The sequence below is a fragment of the Drosophila ananassae genome, chromosome 2R (genome assembly GCF_017639315.1).
Source record: "Drosophila ananassae strain 14024-0371.13 chromosome 2R, ASM1763931v2, whole genome shotgun sequence".
NCBI classification, from domain to species: Eukaryota; Metazoa; Arthropoda; class Insecta; order Diptera; family Drosophilidae; genus Drosophila; species Drosophila ananassae.
In genome coordinates this window covers 23,647,010-23,654,790 of record NC_057928.1, presented here as the reverse complement: position 1 = coordinate 23,654,790, position 7,781 = coordinate 23,647,010, and positions in this window count along the sequence as shown.

Sequence of the window (7,781 nt, the reverse complement as noted above, 5' to 3'; positions counted from 1 at the left end):
ACTATACCTTGAAGGATGTCATTTTTAGACTTTTCCCAGAGACTTAAAACTTATGATGATTTTTCTATGGCTTTCATTTCATGCTCTAAAGTTTAGAGTCTAAAATTTATTACACTTTAAAAAGGTTTCAAGCTTTGCGGGTGAAAAAGCCAGACCGATTACCAATTGACACATAAAAGTGCTCCCATCGCTGTTGGCTGGGAAAAGTTTTTGGAAAAAGTTGTCCTATTAATGCCCACTAACATATTTGGACTTCCGCTTTATGATCTTTTTTTTACGATTGTGGCAGCAGGACGGAGGACTCGCTGGGAGCTGCACTAATGCGCAGCATGCCCAGGACACGCATTCCGGATCCCGGAAATGGTCCTCGCCGAGAGTCCACTGCGGATGGCACACGATGAGGTAAACCTCAAATGTTGTTGCGGGTGTCGCGAACGCGCTCTCGTGTGTTGGCAAGCTTGTTTATTGTATTTTTTCCTGTCGTTTTTGTTTTGGTTTATTTTTATGATAATGTCATAAAAGCAAATTAACCTATAAAACCGAAAAAGTGCGACTTACACGATGGAATTGCGCCATAAGGTCTGGGCGTGTCCTCACCTCTCACAGCACAAGATATATGCACGGAAGTGGGCAGGGAAAAAAGAAAAACGATCCACGTGGTGGTGGTGCAGTGGGTGTGGTATGAGATGCCGTGCCATGGGATGAACGACTGGGAAAGTGTGCTGGAGTGGGGTGCAGTGGGATGAGGTGGTGTCACCACCCACCGCGGCTGAGCATCGGCGGGGAAATGAGAGCAACGTGTTAGCTCAAAAGCAACAAATGACCAAAGCTGTTGCCCCTGCCAAGCGCAAACTTGAATTAATTCCAAGGGAAGCCAAGTCATGGCGAGGCCAAAGGCAAAACCCAGCAGCAGAGTAACCCAAAAACACTTGCCAAAAATATTGGAAGTCAAGGTAGTTTATAAGAAGTTCATATTAAAAGAAACGTATACAAAAATTTACATATTTTTGGAAATAAAAACACAATAAGCTCTAAGTGTCCTTTTTAAGGGTTTTTTAGAAAAGAATATACATTAAGAAGTAAATCTTAAACCACAACCTATAGTCTATTGTAAGTCTATAAAAAATATTCTATTGGACTTACTAATTCATAGCCTAGAGAACCCTTAAAATTTCTGTTTTTTTTAATCCAAAATATAATTTTTGTAATAAAGTTATAATAACATAAAAACCTCTGCCCTAAAATTTCTGTTTTTTTTTAATCCAAAATATAATTTTTGTAATAAAGTTATAATAACATAAAAACCTCTGCACTGTTTCAAGAATACTAAAACTAATATATTGATTAATTTCCCCCTGATTTAAACACTCATTTTTTGAAAGTGCATCAACCGAGTCCGGGGCAAGTGCCCCTCCGGGTGTTAAGTACAATATTTGCTGTGTTGCGCGTTTTACGAGTGGCGCTTTTGCAATCGCTGGGCATCAGCATCAGCCGAACGAGAGGCTGTGGGGGGCGTGGCAGTAGCTATAGCTATAGCTATACCCATATAGCTATAGATGAGGCTGTGGCGGCCCAAATGCAATCAATCAATGGGTCAGCATGATGGTACACGCCAGACGACGAGTGGCAACCACATGGGGCGTTTCCATTTGCGGCCGCCAACATTGACCACCCTCTGAGCCCTGAGAGCCCCGAGAGCCGAGTCTCAAGCCCGGAATTGGGATAGGAATTGATATTGGTAGTGGAGTTTTTCGGAATTGGCAATGGCAATGACACTACCAACGCCACAGCCACGGCACACCAATGGTGTCAAGAAGAAGTGCACTTCGCTTACAAATCGCTCGCCGGCACTTAAAACCTATTTTGACAATTGAGCTGTCAGACTGTCAGGCTGACAGCGCGCACTTTTCACGCCACTCGATATAGTATAGTATACTGTATATCGTGGATACAACTCGAATGGTGGTGGTTGGCGAGATCCCTTTTTTCCCAGTCCGCGCCACTCTCCCTCCATGAGCGTTTTATGCCGTTTTAATTGCAACATCTGTCACTGCGGTTTATGCATATATCAATTTCAAAATAGCCAGAAAATGGCAATCGCAATGATTCCAGAAGAACCCCTCCGACCGTCCCAACCCAGCCCGATAACCCATGGAAAATGAAATATATTTTTATTTTTATTATTCGCCGGCAAAACTGTCACAACACTCGCCGCTGACGCCTGTCGAGTTGTTTCTGGGAGGGGGGGTTGCACAGGACCGGGTTTCGAAGATCCGGGACAGAATGAAGGGTCAGGATACGCTACGCATTACCAAAACCATGGAACCTTTCCCTTTTTTCCGACGCCGCGCCGTTTTTGTTTCTGCCTTTATTGTCATTTTCAGCGGGCTCGACTTTAATGGTTGTCACAAAACATTAAAAATTGTCACATGAATATATCACTACTCGTAGCACACTCGTAATTGAGTTCTACTCATTATTCGGTACTTGCCTTATAGATCTTACGTTTTAGATTTAAGTATATGTATCTCAGTTCTATAAATTATGTAGTACATATATAGAGTACCCACTAAAGTAGGCTTTCAGACTCCTACAACAGGACAATGTTAACATCCGATGCTCTCCCAATTGATGGGATTGAGTTCCTGGTACTGTAGTTCTTACAGTCCTCCTAATTCCTATGCTTCTAGAATAGTTTTAAAAAAGTGTCTTTTACAAAACCTCCATCATGAATACCTCTATTTCCTAAAACCCAAACACCTCTTCCATTTAATAGGCCTGTTAATACTTATTAAGAGCTTAAATTTAATAAACTCTTCACCCCTAAAAAAAACTGGCAAATAATTGAAATCAAAGCATTTAAATACCGTTTCATGCTGCTGGAAATAAGTGTAATTGAAAATCTCTTAAGCATTCAGCAAACACACTCGTCGACGGACAAGGACAAAGGACACAGGACGTAGGACGAAGACCGGAGCGAAAATCGAACTGCACACTCTAAATGAGTTTGTCAATCAAAATGCAAATGTCACCGGGAAAGTGACATAATCCCACTTGGGAGTCGGGGCTTAGCCAAGGGAGCAAATCGGACGAAATCCTGAAATCCCGGTGCGAGTTAAAGCATTTGACCGCAGTTCCCAGCACCACCATAGCCGAACCACCGAACCACTCAGAATCTATAGCATATGAGCGAATTCCCGTGCCCGTCGCTCTTCGCCGGAAATATACCAACATATGACGATCTGGGCAGGAAGGATATGGATGAAGGGAGGATGAGGAAACAAGGACACCAGAGTGGGGGTGTTAAATTGCAGTAATCGGCTCTTGGGCTCGGCGACAACGTTTATGTTTTATGTGCTCATTTATAATGCGCAATGCTCATTTGGTAATGGTTCAATAATGACTGTCAGACTGCTTAAAAGGCTGCCCAGGATTCGCCAGAAAGACGGCCATCCCGCACTTGTGGAAACGCGGACATCTGCTCCGGGTTTTCAGGCTTATGGCAGCCACAAGTCGCCACACTTACTCTCTCTCTCTCTCTCTCTCTCTCTGCCATTTATTTGACTTCTCCGACAAGCCGACATTTCCCGGTCACAATAAATCTCCGATCCGATCCCGATGAGCAATCCGCAAATGACAGCCGCCCAGTTCGAAAGTCTCGTGTAATTTTAGGCGCCACTCTCCAGGGGTCAGGAGGAAACCAAGGGAATTTGGTGAAATAAATAAAATCGCAGGTTAGGAAATGAGGGGAGTCTTGGCTAAGTCGAAACAAAAAAACAGACTCAATCCGGCCACGACTTCGATGGGACTGGGCCAGATAGACAGGAGGCATTAGTTTGGCACACTTGGCGGAATTTGGAGGAATTCAACTTAATAGAATGGCAAAAGATAATTAAAACAAGAGGAAATAAAAGACTTAATAAAAATAAAGTGTATTTATATGAAATAACTAACAAAAAATCATTTATAAAATAAACAAATGTCTCTATATTGTGTTTGATGAAGTCTCTAATTTTCTTTCTTCATCTGAAAGTGTCTTGCCAATCATTTTTCAAGTGGAGCCGCCAGTTGGGAAAAGAAAAAGTCATAAAAGCGAGTGAGCCCAATGCCATTCTCATGCCCATTCCGAGTCCCATTCCCCCGGCCATATCCCATTTCCCATTCCCCAATTGCCAATTATGCCATAGCAGCAGCAGCAGCAGCGTCAGTAGGAGCCGGAGCAGCATCCATCCTAGTCCGACCCATTCCAGCCCCCATGCCAGACTCATCCCATGACAAGACAAACGTTCCAAGTCGCAACTATCGACGATCGTTCGCCGTCGATCGCTGTCTGCAACAGTCGACACTGACGCCAACCGGTGTACAACAAGTGGGCCCATGGTAGTGGTCGGACCAGGGGGGACGACTGGCATCCAAGCTACAAGATGGCTGCTGCCAATCCTCGCCCGCACCAATGCCAACTCCAGCTCGAGGAGGACAGATCTCTCAAAAAAGTGGCTGTCGGGATGGCTGTTGCAGCATCGCCGGGTGTCGTGCTGAAGAATTGTGGCATTGCAGAGCCTCTGGCTCTGGCCAAGTATCAGGCTGTCTGGTGTTCGCACTTCATACGGCATATAATTTAATTTGCGACGCTTATCAGGCGCCACTTTGCAACGCAATCGGTGACAATTGCATAATCCGGCTGCAAATGCCAAACATAGCTCAGATCGCACAAACGAGCAATTTCTCGCTTACTTTGCGACTGGAATGTTTTCCATTTCCCAGGAGAAATAGTCGTTGCTTCAAGTTAATTCAGATATTTCAGATAATTCCGATACATTAGAAATCTTAATTAAATGAAAAAAATAAATAAATACTCGATAAAATACAAACAATATCATCTCCCATTAAAGAGGCCATTTTATTAGGATATAATAACTTGGTATAAAAAAATAAAATTAAGGAATACAAAAGGGAAAATAAGATTAGGAGAAATAAGATTCGGAAAATACAGAAATCAACGCAAACGAGAAATCCACAAATTATGATTATAAAATAATTCCTCTTTATAAAAAATATTAAACTAAATAATGAGACACCAATTTTCTGATGAAAACAAGGAATTATAATCGATTAGAAAATAAGTAATTTATATAAAAATGTAATTTAAAATTCAAATAAATTAAGGCTTTTAAAATAAGATGACCAGAAGGAAGATGACGAAAGAAAAGCCGAAAAAAGAGAATATAAAATAGTAAAATATTATCATAATAAAATATATCAGATTTACGAATAAATGTAATAATATAATAAGAAATAAAAGGACCAAGTCGAACACGAGCTTCCTCATGAAAGCCAGGAATCATAATCAATCAGTAAATAAAAATCGGTTAACTGAAATATAAAATAGAAAAGAAGAAGCCAAAGCCGCCAAAACCCGAGAACCAACGTTTTAAATCGATAAAATAAATTAAAAAACATTACAGGAAGGACTTCTCTGACGACGAATGAAAACCAAGAATTATAATCAATCACAAATAAATAGTAATAAATAGTAGTCAAATAAATAGTAGCAAAATAGAACACACTTCGAACTAATAAATTAAAATAATAAATAATTTAAATAAAAAAAGATTTTAATAGCTGTGTTCTTTCGTTCACAGATAATAAGAAGAAAATAAGAAATAAAAGGACCAAGTCGAACACGAGTTTCCTCATGAAAGCCAGGAATCATAATTAATAAAAATCGGTTAACTAAAATATAAAAGAAGAAGCCAAAGCCGCCAAAACCCGAGAACCTATGTTTTAAATCGATAAAATAAATAAAAAACCTTACAGGAAGGACTTCTCTGACGACGAATGAAAACCAAGAATTATAATCAATCATAAATAAATAGTTTAAATAAAAAGAGAAAAGAAGAAACCAAAGCCGCCAAAACCCAACAACCTACGTTTTAAATCGATAAAATAAATTAAAAAACATTAAAAGAAGGACTTCTCTGACGACGAATGAAAACCCAGAATTATAATCAATCAGAAATAAATAGTAATAAAAAGTAGTCAAATAAATAGTAGCAAAACAGAACACACTTCGAACTAATAAATTAAAATAATAAATAATTTAAATAAAAAAAAGATTTGAATAGCTGTGTTCTTTCCTTCTCAGATAATAAGAAGATAATAAGAAATAAAAGGACCAAGTCGAACACGAGCTTCCTCATGAAGGCCAGGAATTATAATCAATAAAAATCGGTTAACTGAAATATAAAATAGAAAAGAAGAAGCCAAAGCCGCCAAAACCCGAAATCCTACGTTTTAAATCGATAAAATAAATTAAAAAACATTACAGGAAGGACTTCTCTGACGACGAATGAAAACCAAGAATTATAATCATTCATAAATAAATAGTAATAAATAGTAGTCAAATAAGTAGTAGCAAAATAAAACACACTTCGAACCAATAAATTAAAATAATCAATAATTTAAATAAAAAAAAGATTTGAATAGCTGTGTTCTTTCCTTCACAGCGACTGACGAACTGATTGAAAAGAATACGTTCTATTGCTGTTCTTAAAAAATGGTAAAAACAGATTTTCAAGGCCTACTTGATGAGATTTGGTACAAAATTCAAACAGCAGATAGCTGAGCTTTAAACTGGTAATATGACATTTTTCATGATATAACTTTCTTTATATGCCAAAATATAAGCGTATCCTTTGCAAGCGCCAGTAAAAATTAGGACGCATCTGTGGCACCATTGAAGAATTCCCTTTGGGGGGAATGGGCTTGCAGACTACAACGCATCTTGAAATTTGCATCTTGAAATGCAAGTGAAAGATACAATCCCAATCTGTGTATCCAGATGCGCCATTGTCACTGTCATCGAGCATTGTGAGCAGTGGCTGCTGTGGCTTCCTCTCGGATGCCAGATAGAATCTCTCCGTGCGGATGATAAATGACGTCGATTCAACAAATTGCCACACACACATAACAGATAGACTCAGTCGATGCCATTTGGCCAATTGGGAAGGAAATCAACTCACACCCCGGCCTGGCCCAGATACTCCTTTTAAGCTGCCACACTTGCTGCCAAAGTGAGCTCCACGCCGGAGAAGTGGGTTTACTCCCTCTGGTCCGCCTCCTGCCTCCTGAATTTCCATGTGGCAGTGTCTCAGAAATTAATTCGGGCCTGTTTTAAATATTACTTTTGCATAATGAAGCTTCAGGAACAGGAAACGGATTCCAGATCTACGGAATCTTATGCAAATCACCTTCCAATTTTCGTTGAGAGATTACAAGTTTTTGATTTAAATTTTAGGTGTCTCCCGCAAGAATGTCATCGAATTTACAACCAATATATTTTCCGATTGAAGAAAAGTCTAATTTTGTATTATAAAAACAAAATATTACACAGTTTTATGAGTTTAATATTTAAATAGCTCTTAAACATTGATTTTATTTTCGAATCATCTTATTTTAGTTCAGTTTTGAAATGAATGGCTAAAATTATTCACCAGCAACACAAAAAATATGTACCTGCATAGCTACTAAATATTTATATAAGATTTAGTTTTATAAAAAAATAATAATAAAACTACTGAGCAGGTTTATTTACTTTAAAATATTAATGTATTTCAAATAAAGAAAAACAGGTATGATTACAAAGTGACCATCTATCTTTCTAACCATGATAATAAAAGCCAAAATTGTTATAAAATTATTACGGACTTATAATTTATTTTATTAAGACATAATCTGATATGATTTAGTACGCCTATAAACAGTATTATTTATTTAAAAAT